Here is a 15972-nt window from a genome sequence, read left to right as displayed (position 1 = left end):
CACTTTTTAAAATCGCTACCAAAATCTCCTGAAATCTCTTACAAAACGCTCATTAAAAACGCTAGTGATAGTGATTTGTAGTGGGTTCAAGGCCTCTGGGGAGTATCAGTAAGCTTTTTGGGATGTCTGAGGAAATTGGAATGATTGGAAATCAGATGATCATGGAAGTTTAATCCAAGTTTGTGTGTAGGCTCCCATCCAAAGCTGCAAATACATTCTCCACTTACTGTAAAAAATTGTTCATGGAACATGATCTAGCTACAAGTGCCACACTTTGGAGACCACTATAACAGAACAGTAGCAGTAAATTGTTAAGGTGCATATAATGTCCAAAGAAAGCCTAACTGGTGGCGAAGAAAGAAAAGATATAGATAAGTAGTGATTAAGGTATTGGTTAATGAAAGGGAGGAGCACTGAAAGGTGAAAATTGCTCTGATCCATAAGGGGAAACCCCTCAGTGGTGAAGTGGTTAATTTTGTCATGTTCCTCAATTTCTATTTTTTATTAAGGTTTTTATTAGTAGTTAGTATGTAAGTACCCTTTTGCTTTTAGTTAATATTTATTGAACATTCTGTGCTTATTTTAAAACTATGACATTTTAAAGAGACACTGAAGCGAAAAAAAAAAATATGATAAAATGAATTGGTTGTGTACTATGAATAATTACTAGAAGATTAGCAGCAAAGAAAATATTCTCATATTTTTATTTTCAGGTATATAGTGTTTTTTCTAACATTGCATCATTCTATAATATGTGCAGATTACACAACACTCAGCATTCAAAATGAGTCTTTCAGAGCAGTCTGTGAAGTAATGACCTCTCCTCTAGCAGAGAAAAGTAAACAGTTCAATTACAGTTGAGATAATAAAAGTCAGATAACAGCCCTCTCCACGACTAAAGGCCCATACACACGTCGGATTTTAGCGAACGACCCGTCGTTTGAACGTTCCGTCGTTCGGACGTTTTTGCGTCAAATCCGACGTGTGTACAGACTATCGTTCGGGTGATAAGACTGGTTACCAGCGATCAGCCCGGCGTGTGTATGGGCCTTAAGTTAGTCGGAGAGCTTAATAGCTTTTTTGCATAGAGATAACAACTGGAGTTTCTCAACTCTTCCTGTACTGGAAACAATTAGACTGATGTATCTGATCTTAATGGTTTTTTTCTTAGCTGTACTACACATACAAATCATATTATCATCATTTTTTTTTCGCTTCAGTGTCTCTTTAATCTGTGTGCCCATTTTTACACCCTCCAATATAAAACTAAAGTAGGTACATTAGTGATATTTCTGTAGCATGTTTTAAAGCGTATACAAAAAAGCTGCGAGTTATAATGTACTTGGATTTACTGAATAGCAGACTATCGGTAAATTACCTGATACTGTACGATGTCCTTTTACCATCAGCAGAATATTGCCAACTTTACTGATATTCTACTATTACATAGCCTAACCTAACTGTCACTTTTTAATCCCCCCCCCTTTCCCAACTATCGCCACCTTTGCACAACTCTGACCTCTGGAGCAATGTATACAGCATACAAATTACCTTCCCATCACCGATGCTAAATTTATAAGGTCAGCTTATAGGTACAGCTGTAGTATAGCGGCACTCCAGCGCCTGCCATAACTGCAATTTATCCGGCGCCCAAATTACCACTGTGGTGCTACTATAGCAACAATGTCTACAGTGTCCTATGGAGGCACCCAAATTATCAGGTGCAATCTGTGCCTAAACTACCGGAATTATATTTTAATGCGCAGTAGAGCGGAACCGACAGAGATCGGCTATTTTCGCCTATCTCCTTGGGAAGAGTCGCAACAGCGCCCCCGCTGGAGCCAGAAAAGGTAAATATTGCACAGCCTGACAATTGTCGCCTGTGCGTTCCGTTGGCTGCAGCGAGTCCACCGTGGGACACAGGAGGACGGGGGAAGCCTCAATAGGGTCCAGAGGCTTCCCCCTACTGAGGTGATTACCCCCCAGGGGAACTTTTTTTTCAGTACAGGTTTTCTTTAAAGGGAACACGAGGTAAAACATACTTACTATATGGAGGCTGACCTATGTATTTACTTTTAAAGAATGCACATTGCCTGGTTGTCCTGCTGATCCTCTGCCTAATGGTGGCCACTAATGATCCAATTTTTTCATCCAATCTTACCAAATATATGTAGCATAAGGGTAAATTGAGTGAATATACTGAATGGATACTTCAGGCAGTTACCTTATACTACATAGACATGGTAAGATTGGATGAAAAAGATTGAATCATTAGTGGCCTCCTTAAGACCTGGGACCCATGGGGAGTGTTTTTGCAGCCATTTAGGGGATTATTTAGTATAAATACTAAATATTTAAATAAAAAACAAATCTGACCTAAAAAAAAATCTAAAATGAAATGTTCTGTTGCTCAAAATCAGTTTCATGATCTCATCACTGCAGGAAACTGAAACGGAGTGACCTGAGCTCTCCCCAGTTTTCCTCATCTTACCCATTGTTTGCTGCTCATGCAACTCTATTCACTGAGGTAATTGTAGGTAAACAGACACTAAAGATTCAGGACACACAGGTGATGAGCAGTGCAGGGATAGCACTCAGGTGAATGGAGATATTAATTCTTGTGAGATGGGCTGAAACAGAAGCTGGAGAAACAAAAATTCCAGACAACTGACTTTAAATCCCAGACATATGTGGTCTCTACAGAGCGTAGAGTTGCTACTTTCCAAGATTCCACAGTACTTACAAATGCTAAGGGCTCTTTCACATTAGGGCAGATTTTCTGCGTTTCAACGCAAAGGGTAAAGTTTGCGTTACCCAAGGTGCAATGAAAGTCCATAGACTTTCAATTTAGCTTTCACATATAACGCAGCCTTTTTGTGCGTTGCGTTACACTGCACCCAGGCGCAGTTTTTCGGCCAACGCTGGCTTTATGCGTTACAATGTTAGTCAATGTAAAACGCACACTATGCGCGTTTTTAATCCGTTAACGCAGGCAATCAGTCCCAGAATGCAACAGAGGAACAATGTAGAAAGTTGAAAACTAAAAGAAAAAAAAATTACCTGCGTTTTTATATGTGCTCATAACGCATTGAAAACGGATTAAAAACGCACACTCACTGCAGTGCAAAGCATATCAAAACGCATTAAAACGCATACAACAAAACGTATGCTTTGAGCGTTCTCCAACGCAAGCTCTGATGTGAAAGAGCCCTAAAGGTTCCCTCTGTTGCTCCCCCTCCCCTAATTTAGCAATATTCCTTGAAATATTGGGCAAGAAACCTTCAGAGGATAAGAACAGATATAATTGCATTTACAGTCTGGCAGCACTGGATCATCTATGAATAACGTGTTTTGAATCGGGCTGTGGGGTCGGTACAAAAATCATTAAACTCTGAGGCCTGGTGCACACCAAAAACCGCTAGCAGATCCGCAAAATGCTAGCAGATTTTGAAACGCTTTTTCTTATTTTTCTGCAGCGTTTCAGCTAGCATTTTGCGGTTTTGTAAAGCGGTTTTTGGTGTAGTAGATTTCATGTATTGTTACAATAAAGCTGTTACTGAACAGCTACTGTAACAAAAAACGCCTGGCAAACCGCTCCTAAGTGCCGTTTTTCAGAGCGGTTTGCGTTTTTCCTATACTCAACATTGAGGCAGAAACGCATCCGCAATCCAAAAAATGCCTCACCCCGGGAGTATGCATTTCTGCAAAACGATTCCGGCTCTGGTGTGCACCAGCCCATTGAAATACATTACCCTAGCGGATCCACACCCGCAAGCGGATCGCAAACCGCAGCCGAACCGCTCTGGTGTGCACTAGGCCTATCTCAGTTTCTGAATTGAAAATAACGACTAAAATTGCTTATTATTTACATTAATCATTTATAGATTTTCAGTGTTTGCCCATTTGAAAATCTTTCTTCTTCCTGATTTACATTCTGAAAGTTCACTGTTGGTGATACCTTTGGTCCTGCCAGGTGATCTGTGCAGAATGTTTATTACTGAGAGTTCTACGCACAGCGAGACACTGGTTGAATCCATCTGTGCTGTTACCTTGACAAAGGGGACCCCTTGGTGCCCCGAAACGATTTGTTAGTTATGGATTGGATGATGATCAGTGTCGGGCTCCCTGCACACTATATGCAATTTCGATTTTTAATCGATTTTCACATGCGATTCCGATTTTTAATCAGTACTACATGCTGCGTTTTTTTCTGCATTTTTCTTTTGATAGCATCCAGGGAAAATTGAAATCGCAAATTGGATTTGTAGTGTGCAGGGAGCCTCACTGTTGGTGACTAAACAAGGATATGGTCTGGATTGTTCTGAAATCTACATCCTGCTTGTGGCTGTGCGGCTCTGACAGGACATAGATTTCAACATGAGCTGACGCGTGCTCCCGCCAATTGCACCACTTTTCCCCTGCCGCAATTCACTCGCTGTGCTAACAATCTGGCTCTCTGGGCCGGTCAGGAGCCGATTTCATTGGCTCCTGATCGCGTGATCACTGTGAGCCAATCACGTTGCCTTACATTGAATGACAGGGTCAGGAGCTAGTGAAAGCGGCTCCTGACCAGGGCACACAGCTCTGCAGTCATAGGGACGGCAGAGAGAGCGAGGCCTGCGGCGATGGAGGAGCGACTGGTATGTGCAGCGATTTGTAGGGAGACGCCGGTTTGCGGTACTAACAGTCTCTGGTCCTTAAAGTGGTATGAAACCCAGCATTTCTTCTTTGTTGTAAAATATTATTTACAGAATATTATATACTACCACCATTTTTTTATTTTTTTATTATCGTGTTTACTTCATTGTATCACGTGAGGAATGTAAACATTCTCTGGCAATTCAGACACTCCAAAACACAGACAGAAATTTTAGAAAGCATTTCTGGGTACATTACAATATGAATACACCAGTTAGGAATAAAATGCAATGTAAGCTCTTGTACTTCCTGCATTTAAAGGGGGCTTAGATGCTTTCCTTGCGTTGAAAGACATCCATGGCTACAATTACTAGGTAATGCCTAATGATGTTGATCCAGGGATTTTATCTGATTGCCATCTGGAGTCGGGAAGGAATTTTTCCCTTTAGGGGCTAATTGGACCATGCCTTGTAAGGGTTTTTTCGCCTTCCTCTGGATCAACAGGGATATGTGAGGGAGCAGGCTGGTGTTGTACTTTATACTGGTTGAACTCGATGGACGTATGTCTTTTTTCAACCAAAATAACTATGTAACTATGTACTTGGGAACTTGTAATTTATAAATTAATAATACTTATGCATGAAAGCAAACATGATAACTGTATGGGATATAAAAAGTAGGGAAACATGTTTTTATTGAATATTATGTCAGAGTTTTATACCAGGAACCAGAGACTGCTGGTACGGAACTACGGTAGTTAGACACTTGGATTAATTTAAATACTGTAGCACCAGTATACAGGAATAGGGCACAGTAGAGAATGATCATGGTGACAGGTATAGATAATGTAATGGAATCATATAGTAGGAGTAAAAATGAAGGAGGAGGTCACTGATCAGGAGGTGTTGGAAAAGGTGTAAGAGAAAGATTGGAAAAGAAAAGGAGGAGCAGGGGATGAACAGAGGGAGGAGGAAAGATCTGGATTGCGAAGATGATTACTGGGGAAGGTTTGGGGTTTCTGTGGTTTTTTTTTGTTTTTTGTTTTTTTGTTTTTTTTAATATGCTCTAAATTATATTTTCATGCACCAGAAAAACCTGTTGGGTTGGAGAATTAGGTACATTGAGGGACCGGCCAGTGTGCCAGGTGGTGAGTAGTACGGTAGTACAGGGTCACACTTAACAGCCAGTGTCTGCCATGTAGGGATCATCTTGCAGTCTCTATTTTCAGACACAGCTCCAGTCTCTCTAATGCAAAGTTGAGCAGCTAGACACTGTATGCATTGCTGCACTCTGTAAAACCATATGGTATATAGATGACTGTTCAATTTGTGGCCTTCAGTGGCTCCATTCACATACTTTCCGCATGACCGATGTGCTATAAGGAACTGTAATATTTACACACCCTAGAGTGCACGGTCACCTGTATTCCTAATATGAATAAGGCCTAAGGCAGGGCTCACACTTATTGTGGAAAACGGATGCAGTTTAACCCACATTTTGATGGGGGTCACCAGCGGTCAGATGACTGAATCACTTCACGGTCTGTGATTTTTTTTATTTTATTTACTGTATTTATTTATTTATTTTTTAATCCTACCGCCTGTTCTTTTGTCCACATCTGAAATCGCAAAGCAAATGTGAGTCATCCTATTGACTTACTTTGTCATCCTAATTTGGGTATGTGTAAAATGCGCACAATATTGATAAACTGTGCATTCTGCCTTGTACAGCTCAGTGGAACAACCAACATAATGAATGAAAGCCTTCTACTTTACACTCGATCCCTCAGGTGACAGTTTGGGATCAAGCTCTGTACAGATGCAAATTTAGCCTAGAGGCAATGTTAAGGTGCATACACACGTCTGATTTTACACCCGATTGTCGTTCAAACCGGACGTTTGAACGACTTGTCATTCAAACAAAAAGTCGTTCAGACTGCTTGTACACACAGACGACAAAATGTTTGAAATGCTAATTACAACTAATTTACATGTCTTTTGACTGGTTAATGGACTTGATAGAACAATGGACTGGATCAAATGACTGATCAAATGACTTGTTGTTTGAAAGTCTATTAGTGTCAAACTAATAGACTTTCAAACAACAAGTCGTTTGTACACATGTCCGGACCTAACTGTCATTTGAACGACAGTAAAGGTGCGTACACACGCACGACAGCAGCCAACGACTGGTCCGTCGGCACCTCCCGCTGGGCGGGTTTTCAGCAGACTGTAGTGCATGTATACGCACTGTCGGCGGACTGATAAGGCTGTTCCTGAACGATCCGCCTTATCAGTCCACGGACAGTGCATACACATGCACTACAGTCTGCTGAAAACCCGCCCAGCGGGAGGTGCTGACGGACCCGTCATTGGCTGCTGTCGTGCGTGTGTACGCACCTTTAGTCCATGGATCCGCCAAGCGGATCAGTCAAAACTGCTGCTATCAGTCTAACGACTGTTCGTACACACGCCAAACTGTTGTTCAAATGACCGGTTTGAATGACGAGTTGTTCAGGTATATCAGACGTGTGTACCGTATGGGTTGGGGAAGAGGGAGATCTACAGGAATTAGCATTGCTAGAACCTTTCCTGACAGTAATCAGACTTGTGAGCTAATTATTAATAGGCAGCTTGATCAGGCTGTCAGTTAGTTTATCATTAGCTCATATCTAGTTCAGCCCCTGCGAATTTCAGTTTCTGTAGATTGAAAAAATACAGATTAATCAAACTGGTATACACAGTATTTGTATCCTGTCTTCCCTCTTGTGTCTGTTCTATATTGGCTGGAAGGAAGCACTCTTTACAAGTTTCACACTAGTCATTTTGTACAGCCACCTCCTCCATCAATCTCAAGATGCTTTTCTGTCCTTAAGGCCCAGGAGAAATGGAGCATGTAAAGCACATGGGAATCATTCTGGCCTTGTATCAAAGAGTTATCTAATCTTACTTTCACTGTCAGGACTCCTGCTTATTAGTTATATAACACTGTGAACTGTAGTTGCCCATTACCAGGAACCGCAATGTGCTGATTTTCACCAAGTAGGGTCTTCCCCCTGATTTCCACCTTTTTAAAGCCTAGAAAGTGAGGTAAACCTTGAAATGGTCTTTGTTGGGGATCTGAATGAACCTTTAAACCTCTACAGTTTAAAGGACCACTATTGTGAAAAATATAGGCAGTTACAGATAAGGTTATTCCTTATCTCTCATTATATCGGTTTATGTATGCAACGTAAGCCTCATACACTGTTTGAGGCCAAGTTCATAGAGACTGGTGAATGTTGCTGTGAAGTGGGTGAGGAAGACAAATGAAGCAGCGTGAGGCAGTCGGACTGAGTGGGAAAACCATGCCCTCAACCAAAATGAATCGCTATCCTGATTGTTCGATGATCCATGAAGGGAGATCGGTGGTCACTGTACTGTGTTAGATTCTTGGTAGAGGTGGCCCTGTGTGTGCAAGACTTTATTCAAGTGTACAGATCAAATAAAGCAGAAGAAGAATTTATACTTACCTGGGCTTCCTGTAGCCTCCCCTTACCATCCTTCCGGGTCACTCAGCTGTCCCGCAGTCAGCTTTGGTAAATTCTTCCATCGTGCTCCACTGCACATGAATGGTTCCAGCCGCACACTCCTGCGCAGTTACAGTCTTACCGGACTGTGCATGGACAGAATCCTCTCATCCGTACAAGCAAGATGGGCGGGTACAGGAGGTCGGGAAGGCACATGAAGAGTGGAGCGCGACTGAAGGATTTACTGTAGCTGACTGTGGGACAACGGAGCAGCCTGGGAGGACGGTAAGGGGGCCCACGGCCTACAGGGGGCTGGAAGAAGCCCTAGTTAAATGCATCTCTCTGTTCTCAGGTTTCCTTTGAGGCAAATTTTCAGGGAGATCTTTTACTAGTAGAGGGAAGGCCCTGGAGAAAATAGAGCCTTCTGCTCAAATGGTTTATTTTGTGTACGCAAATAATTGAAGATAAACTGTGATGCAAGTAAAGTGAAACCGATACTGCACATTTTGAAGGGAAGTAAACCTACAATTCTGTATTCTGACGCATTCCTCTTGTCTTTTATATGCACTGCATCCAGTAGAAACGCTGCATAAACATTGAAACATACTCTTTGTATAGAGGAATGTTGAATGTTCTTTTCAAACACAACCTGTAATTTATGCTTTTATCTGTGAGGATTTTTTTTTGCATATCATCACTACTGATCAGTGACTAGGAATATGTATTTGTTTATGTGAAAAGTCTACTGTAGATAGTGGTTGTTTAATGTTGCAGTATCACTGCAGCTGCTACTTTCCACTAGAAAATCTATGAAAATGAATGACCACAGGAGAGACAGTTGGGTATTAGGCGGAGGAGAGGGGTGGGTAGTGTTTTCAGTAGCCATACACTGGTCTAATGTTTTTAGGTCACTATCTGGCCAATTTGAGAAAATCAGCTAGAAATTAATTCTGCAAACAAAGATCAATGTTCAACCAGAATCGGTTAATCGTGCCAGTAGGGAGCATGGCGATAGCAGCTTTTGATTTTGCAGTGTAGGCAGCGAAGCATACACTCGCCTGTCTGCTGGCATGCTTCCTGTGTCGTCTCTCCACCACTGGCTACTCCTCTCTCATGGCGCCTGTGTCATATGACAAACGCTAGAGTTTGAACACTAGAGACCTCTAGTGGTCACGTAAGGTACGTGCCACGGTTCCTCTAGTGTTTGTCACGTGACACAGGCACCATGGGAGAGAAGAGACTGGGAGGAGCGCCGGCAGCTACATACAGAAGACAGGGAATGTCAGACCGCTCCACTGTCTACACTCTTCATGAGGGAGTTCGGACATACATGGGTGAGACCTGGGGGCCTGGCAGGCAGTGTGCAATTAATTTTAAACTGATTGAATCCTGTTGAAAATCTGTGTACTGTGCATGGAGGGATTCGATCAGATTGATCCCTCTTTTATCAGATTATTATTTGAGAGGGATCTATGTGTCGGCCACATTGACCAGTGTATAGCCAGCTCTAGGCAAAGAAAAGTTGGGAGCACTCAAAATCTGCTAAAGACATAAATATTTGTCACCACACCGGCAATCGCTTAGGCTAGGTTCACACCAGACACAAAACTGTACCTTTTTACGCAATGGAGATCAAAAGAGAAAGCGACGTGTCACCGTATCCAGTATTCTCTATCGGATCCATTCAGAAATGTCAGTTTTTAACGCATCGATTTTCTCTCACGGCTTTTCGGTAGATGCCGAATAAAGACAATGAAGGCCAATTTTACCATTATTCTTCTATAATAATAATAATAATATCATTTTGGATTTATATAGTGCCAGCATCTTCGTGGCACTGTATAGAGATGGACTACATTCTTTATAACTGGTGCTTTTTAATTGAAAAACAGACCGGCAGAGTTGGGGCTCCTCTGTGGGTGCCGGAAATCAAATCCTGATACTGTTCTGCCACGAGGAGTGCCAAAAACTGCAGGGGAGCATTATTATTACTATAGTGCTGACATCTTCTGCAGCACTTTACACAGTACATAGTCTTGTCACTGACTGACCTTCAGAGGAGTTGGCAATCTAATCCCTACCATAGTCATAGGTCCATTGTAGTCTAGGGCCAGTTTGAGGGGTAAGAACAATTACATATCTGAGTATTTTTGGGATGTGAGAGTAAACCTTTGCAGACACGGGAAAAACATACAAACTGTGCCGATAGTGCCCTGGCTGGGATTTGAACCAGAAACCCAGCAATGCAAGAGCGCTATCCACACCACCATGTGTGCTCTTAAGACTCCCCTCCCCCATCCCACTGATTGTGAGCTTTGCACATCCTCATCCAGTTCATGACATAGTGGAAAGCAGGCTATCATTTTGGTACATTTATAACTAATGAAACAAAGGAAAGTATCAGTCCATTTTCCCTATTTAAAATTCCATATTCTTGACAGCATAGAGTTGCCATATTTGCAGCACATGTTGGATGCTGACAATGCCAGTTATGTCACTGCTTTGGCATGAGCATACAGTAGTTATGAGAAATTCACAAGCAAATTAAAACACAAAAATTAGTTAACTTTGTTTTTATGTTGTCATTACTGCAGCAATACTTGCAAGCAGAGCCACATTATTTAATAACGTTGGTTTTGTCTTTTGCTTTATTTATGGGTGTGTTATTATGCATAACTGACATTATTATTCTTAAAAAATATTTTCTTGCGGTACACATTTTAAATTGTAAAGTAAAAGACAATTATGAGCACTGGCTAATTTAGAAATTACAATTAAGTATCATCATTAATACAGTTACAGAAACCCACATGTAATTATGGCTGAAACAGCTTCACGTTTTGATTACTGAAATTATTACAGAGAGCACTTGGATCATATGAGCAGCAAGGTTGCCTTATAGCCCTAGGTCCTTGGTTCAACCCCGGCCTTGCACTATCTGCATGGAGTTTGTATGTTTTTCCCGTGTCTGGGTAGGTTTCCTCCAGGCCCTCTGGTATCCTCTCACATCACAAAAACATACAGATAGATTCATTGGCTTCCCCTTTAAAACTGGCCTTAGGCCTCATTTACACGTAATCAGTTAGTACGCATGTTTATTTCTTCTCCATAGCAGTGCATTATGAAAAATATTTCGGTTAAAATGCGTTAAAGGACCACTCCCGCGAATCACTTAATTTTTAACTATTCAACAGTAGATGTATCTAGTATATAGGAGCCTTGCTGTGGTTTTTCCCTTTAATGTAGTGTATGTCACTGAAATCGGAGTCCGTCAGTCCCTTGCATAACGTTTACGGACTTTATTGCAGGGGGAGACTTTTCAGGTTTTGAGGGGAAAAAAATGGTTTAGCCTTGCAATGTCAACTGACAAATACTGTACTGTTTGAGCTTACCTTTAGCCGTTATACAGAAGGACCCCCCCCCCCCCCCCCCCTCAGGCATCCCGCAGGCTTTGAGGGAGGCAGCTGTCAGCGCAGACTTTGCTGCGCAATGAGCCGCTCTCCCTCTTCCTTGATTCGCCTGCGGGTCTGCCAATGATGACGTGCGCGTCATGAGCAGCATGGTAGAGACCGTATGTGCTGCCCTCGTGTATCACCGCTGCTCAGGATCCTGATGACGTGCGACGTACAGTGTTGTGACAGAACGTGCAGCTTCTGTCTACCACACCATACAATTTTCATACAATCTGTACAATTTTTATACAATTTTACCAGCATCCATTTAGTATAACAGCACTTGATTGTACAGCCAGATTGCATAAAAATTGTATGGTGTACGTGCACCTTAAAGGGGCCCATACACTCAGCCGATTTTTGGCGATCAATCAAAATCGGTCGTTTGCAAATAGATTGACCAATCGATCGATTTGAGGACGATTTCGATCGATTTCAATCGATCTGGCAGGCTGGAAAATCTAGGTCGATCTGTTGAGATTGCTTATCATTTTGCATTGGCCCTAATGGAAATCTGATGGCAAAAAATGCCATCAGATCGATTTTCAATAGATTTCAAACTGAAATCAATTGGAAATCTGTTCCTAGTAAAAAATGTTCCTAAACACATCAGATAGATCAGAAATCTATCTGATCATCTATCTGCTGCTAATCGAAGGAGTGTATGGCCACCTTAAGACTACGTTGGATATATAACTAACTATGTTAGGGATTAGACATATTTTGTCTGTATTTGTTCACTGTAAAATCTTTCCTCACCTCGACTTACATTTTGTAATTTATTACTGTTGGCAACATCTCTTGTCCTGTCAGGTGCAGCTCCGCATAGTGTTTGTTTGTTTACTGAGAGTTCTGAAGCCAGTAGCAAATATAACTGGTCTCCTAGAATGCTCTGGGAGGAGACTTCCGCATAGCTCAAAGGAAACCAGAGACCAAATTAAAAAAAAAAGTTTTATACATACCTAGGACTCCCCCCTGTCCCATGCACGTGGATCGCTCCCATGCCACCGTCCTCCATTCCCTGCAGCTCCGGTATCGGGTCCCGTTAGTTCTGCCAGTCTGCGCAAGCGGAAGTGCGCTCTCTACGTATCTCTCCGGCTGTTAACAAGCCTAGGTTAAAGAGACTCTGAAGCGAGAATAAATCTCGCTTCAGAGCTCATAAATAGCAGGGGCACGTGTGCCCCTGCTAAAACGCCGCTATCCCGCGGCTAAACGGGGGTCCCTTCACCCCCAACCCACCCCCCGCAAAAGTGTGTCGTGAAAAAGTCGCTGGCTGTCTCTTCCTGGAGGCAGGGCTAACGGCTGCAGCCCTGCCTCCAGTCGCGTCTGTCAGCGGCGCATCGCCGCCTCTCCCCCGCCCCTCTCAGTGAAGGAAGACTGAGAGGGGCGGGGGAGAGGCGGAGATACGCGCTGACAGACGCGCGTGGGGCAGGGCTGCGGCGGTTAGCCCTGCCCCAACCAGGAAGCGCTCCCCCGGTGTATCGAGGGGGATTTGGGGGTGAAGGGACCCCCGTTAAGCCGCGCTATAGCGGCGTTTTAGCAGGGGCACACATGCCCCTGCTATTTATGAGGTCTGAAGCGAGATTTATTCTCGCTTCAGACTCTCTTTAAGCATCACTGGGAGGGAGGGGCTACATACCAATATACAGCAATATATAGATACAGGAAGTGTTAGGAAGTGTTTCTGATGCTGAAACCATGAAAATTACCATGAAATGGGGTATCCTGAATAAATTACTGCTTTCTACTGTGTGTCACTGCAGTGCCTCTTTAATCACTATACACCTGTCACTATAATTCCTCATATTTTGTCTATCATTTCTATATTTTGTGCCAATGTGTATTTTTTTATGTAGCCATGTTTATTAACCACTTCGTCCACAGGTCAGTAGATATACGTCCTCTGGGACTTCATCTAAGCCACAGGTCAGTAGATATACGTCTTGTAGCAGAAGCAGTGCTGTGCAGGATTGGGCTTGCTCCTGTGCATATTTCTGGCACTATCTGATGCAGGACTAATTGGTGAATGGGAATATAAGTTTCCTGAGCTAATGAGATTGATTTTTACTATTAAAGGTACTTTATTTTCTCATTTCATAGTGAAAAACACACTTTGTAGCACTATTTCAGAATCAAATATCTTTACCATAAATTGTGACCGGAACATAATCGAAGTTTTGTGATAAGCAGTAAGAATAGCCAAACAAAATGTGTGTTTTTTATCGACAGTAGCACTTTTTATTTTTAAACTGGAATTGGTAAAACTGAGAAATACATGTTTTTTCTATTTTTTTCTTTGTTTTCCCATTAAAATTCATAGAAAACAAAATTGTTTGAGGGAAAAAATGGCATACAATGAAAGCCTAGTTTGTCTTGAAAAAAACAATATATATTTCATTTCTGTGTCATAAGTAGGTATAAAGTTATTTCTGATTAAATAGGGACATAGCTAAACTGTCAAAACTGCTCTGGTCAATAAGTTGAAAACAAGGTCTGGATGCGAAGTGGTTAAAGATGATGGCCCTCAAGTGTCTAACTAATCTCTACTGATAGATGAGACCAGTCCCCAAAGTGCACATATGAATTTACGTGAAAAAATGCAGTTTATTGCAAGATCTTCCTAAAAAGTACTTGAGCTGAAAATGACAGAGCTTATCAATGACAGGCTCCGCCTCAATAAGGACGGATGGAGGTGGCGGGGATAAATACATACCTGACGTCTTCAGGCACAGGAGACTCTCCGCCCCCTCTTCAGCAGTACAGCGGTGGCCATGTTTCCGAAAGACTGCTGAAGCTCTTCAGAAACCTCCACATGCGTGGCCATGGCCTGTCCCCAGCTCGGCAGCCACCAATCACACCGCGGGCAGCCAAGCTGGGGGCTGTCCGCGGCCACACAAGTGGGTGTGGCCAGAGTCTCGGCGACAAGTTTAAAATAAATTGCCAGGGTCCATCACCGATCGGAGGCAGAGCCCTCACCTGCCTGCAGACCTGATACACAGACAAGTGAGTATTTAACCCCGCAACCCCCCTCATCCTCCATGATAGAGGCTGTCATGACGATGTTAGTTACACCTAAAGTACTCTTTAAAAACTTCAAATGATTCCAATACACTTTCATATAGTAGAAAGTGATTAGGCATAACACAGAGGTGCGGAGCTGAACGGTCAACATTTCACAATGTAATTAGCACTTTCTTAAGACCTTGCAAGTCCGTATGTGCACCTTGTGAATTGGTCTCATTTATCAGTAGCAATTACATACTTGACATTTGGTTTGCACTACGGCTGTGGAATGAGCCTGTGGCTCCTGTCAGCAGGTGTGTTCTGTTACCGTACTTCCTAATCTCAGCCTTCTTAGTAGAATAAGGGCCAGTATACAGTTAGCAGCATTGTTCTGTCCTGCCCTACAGCCTAATGCAGGCATGATGGGAAATAATGTGTTTCCAGTATAAGAGAGTGGCAGTCCAGTGGGAGTGTGGACAGAGATGAGCAGTCATGGAATGCAGTGAGCTAAGGAGTGTCTGCAGAGCTGAAGGATGCTAATTAGTAATAATGGAGACAGCCGTTAATGTGACAGTGCTTTTATGAATATTGAAAAGCAATGCATATTCACAAGGGAAGGTAGAGAAATCAGTGTCCCTCTGCCAGAAGCTCCTGCATAGTATAGTAGTCATTTCTGAGATGGGGACACATGCCCTGATGGCATTTTCAGCTGTCCCTAAATATGTATTTATCCAGGTCTCTCTCTCAGTTTTTTTTTGTTTTTTTTGTTACTGATATGTGTGGTCAGCTATCTACCTAATAAAATCCCAGGTATCTGTGTCCGTGTGTGCCTCCGTAGTGCGCATGAACAGGGCTGCGGACATGTGGTGGGACTTGACGGATGTGTGCGCGCAAGCTGTTGCTGATGTGGCTGCACGCTAGCACTATGTTCTAGTGCCAGTTGTTGAAACGGGCCTAATTGTCTAGTGTTTTACAAAATCAAGAATCGTAAGGGATTAGATTAAGCACACTAGCATGGGACAAAAATGTGAAAGGAGTTGATAAGTACTCAGTAATGTTACACATGATATACAAAAATGGAAGAACAATATATATAAATAAAAGCTTGAGGTACCCATACACTTATAAATTGCCAAAATGATTGATTTCCTCACTGACTGAAAGATAGCTCCCTCCCCGGCATCCAAAGCCTCCTAGATCCTCCAGTAGCAGCCCCGTTCTCTGCGGCCAGTTGGGCGTACTACGCAGGCCCGGCCGTGCGCGCCGGCCCCGCTGCGCTCCCATCGTAGCACTCTTGGCCACACTGCACAAGCACTTGACTGGTGAAGATAACTGGGCTGCTACTGGAGGATCCAGGAGGCTTTGGACGCC

The 15972-nt window shown here is 42.7% G+C and overlaps 1 protein-coding gene across 1 annotated transcript in view; it reads left to right on the top strand.

Annotated features, from left to right (window-relative positions):
* The window catches only part of PFN2 (profilin 2), a 67355-nt gene that overhangs the window by 31907 nt on the left and 19476 nt on the right, over positions 1-15972 (top strand). The window lies entirely within an intron of this gene.

The sequence above is a fragment of the Hyperolius riggenbachi genome, chromosome 4 (assembly GCF_040937935.1).
Source record: "Hyperolius riggenbachi isolate aHypRig1 chromosome 4, aHypRig1.pri, whole genome shotgun sequence".
NCBI classification, from domain to species: Eukaryota; Metazoa; Chordata; class Amphibia; order Anura; family Hyperoliidae; genus Hyperolius; species Hyperolius riggenbachi.
Note: the sequence above shows the minus strand (reverse complement) of the source record. Positions and strands in the feature narration are given on the sequence as shown.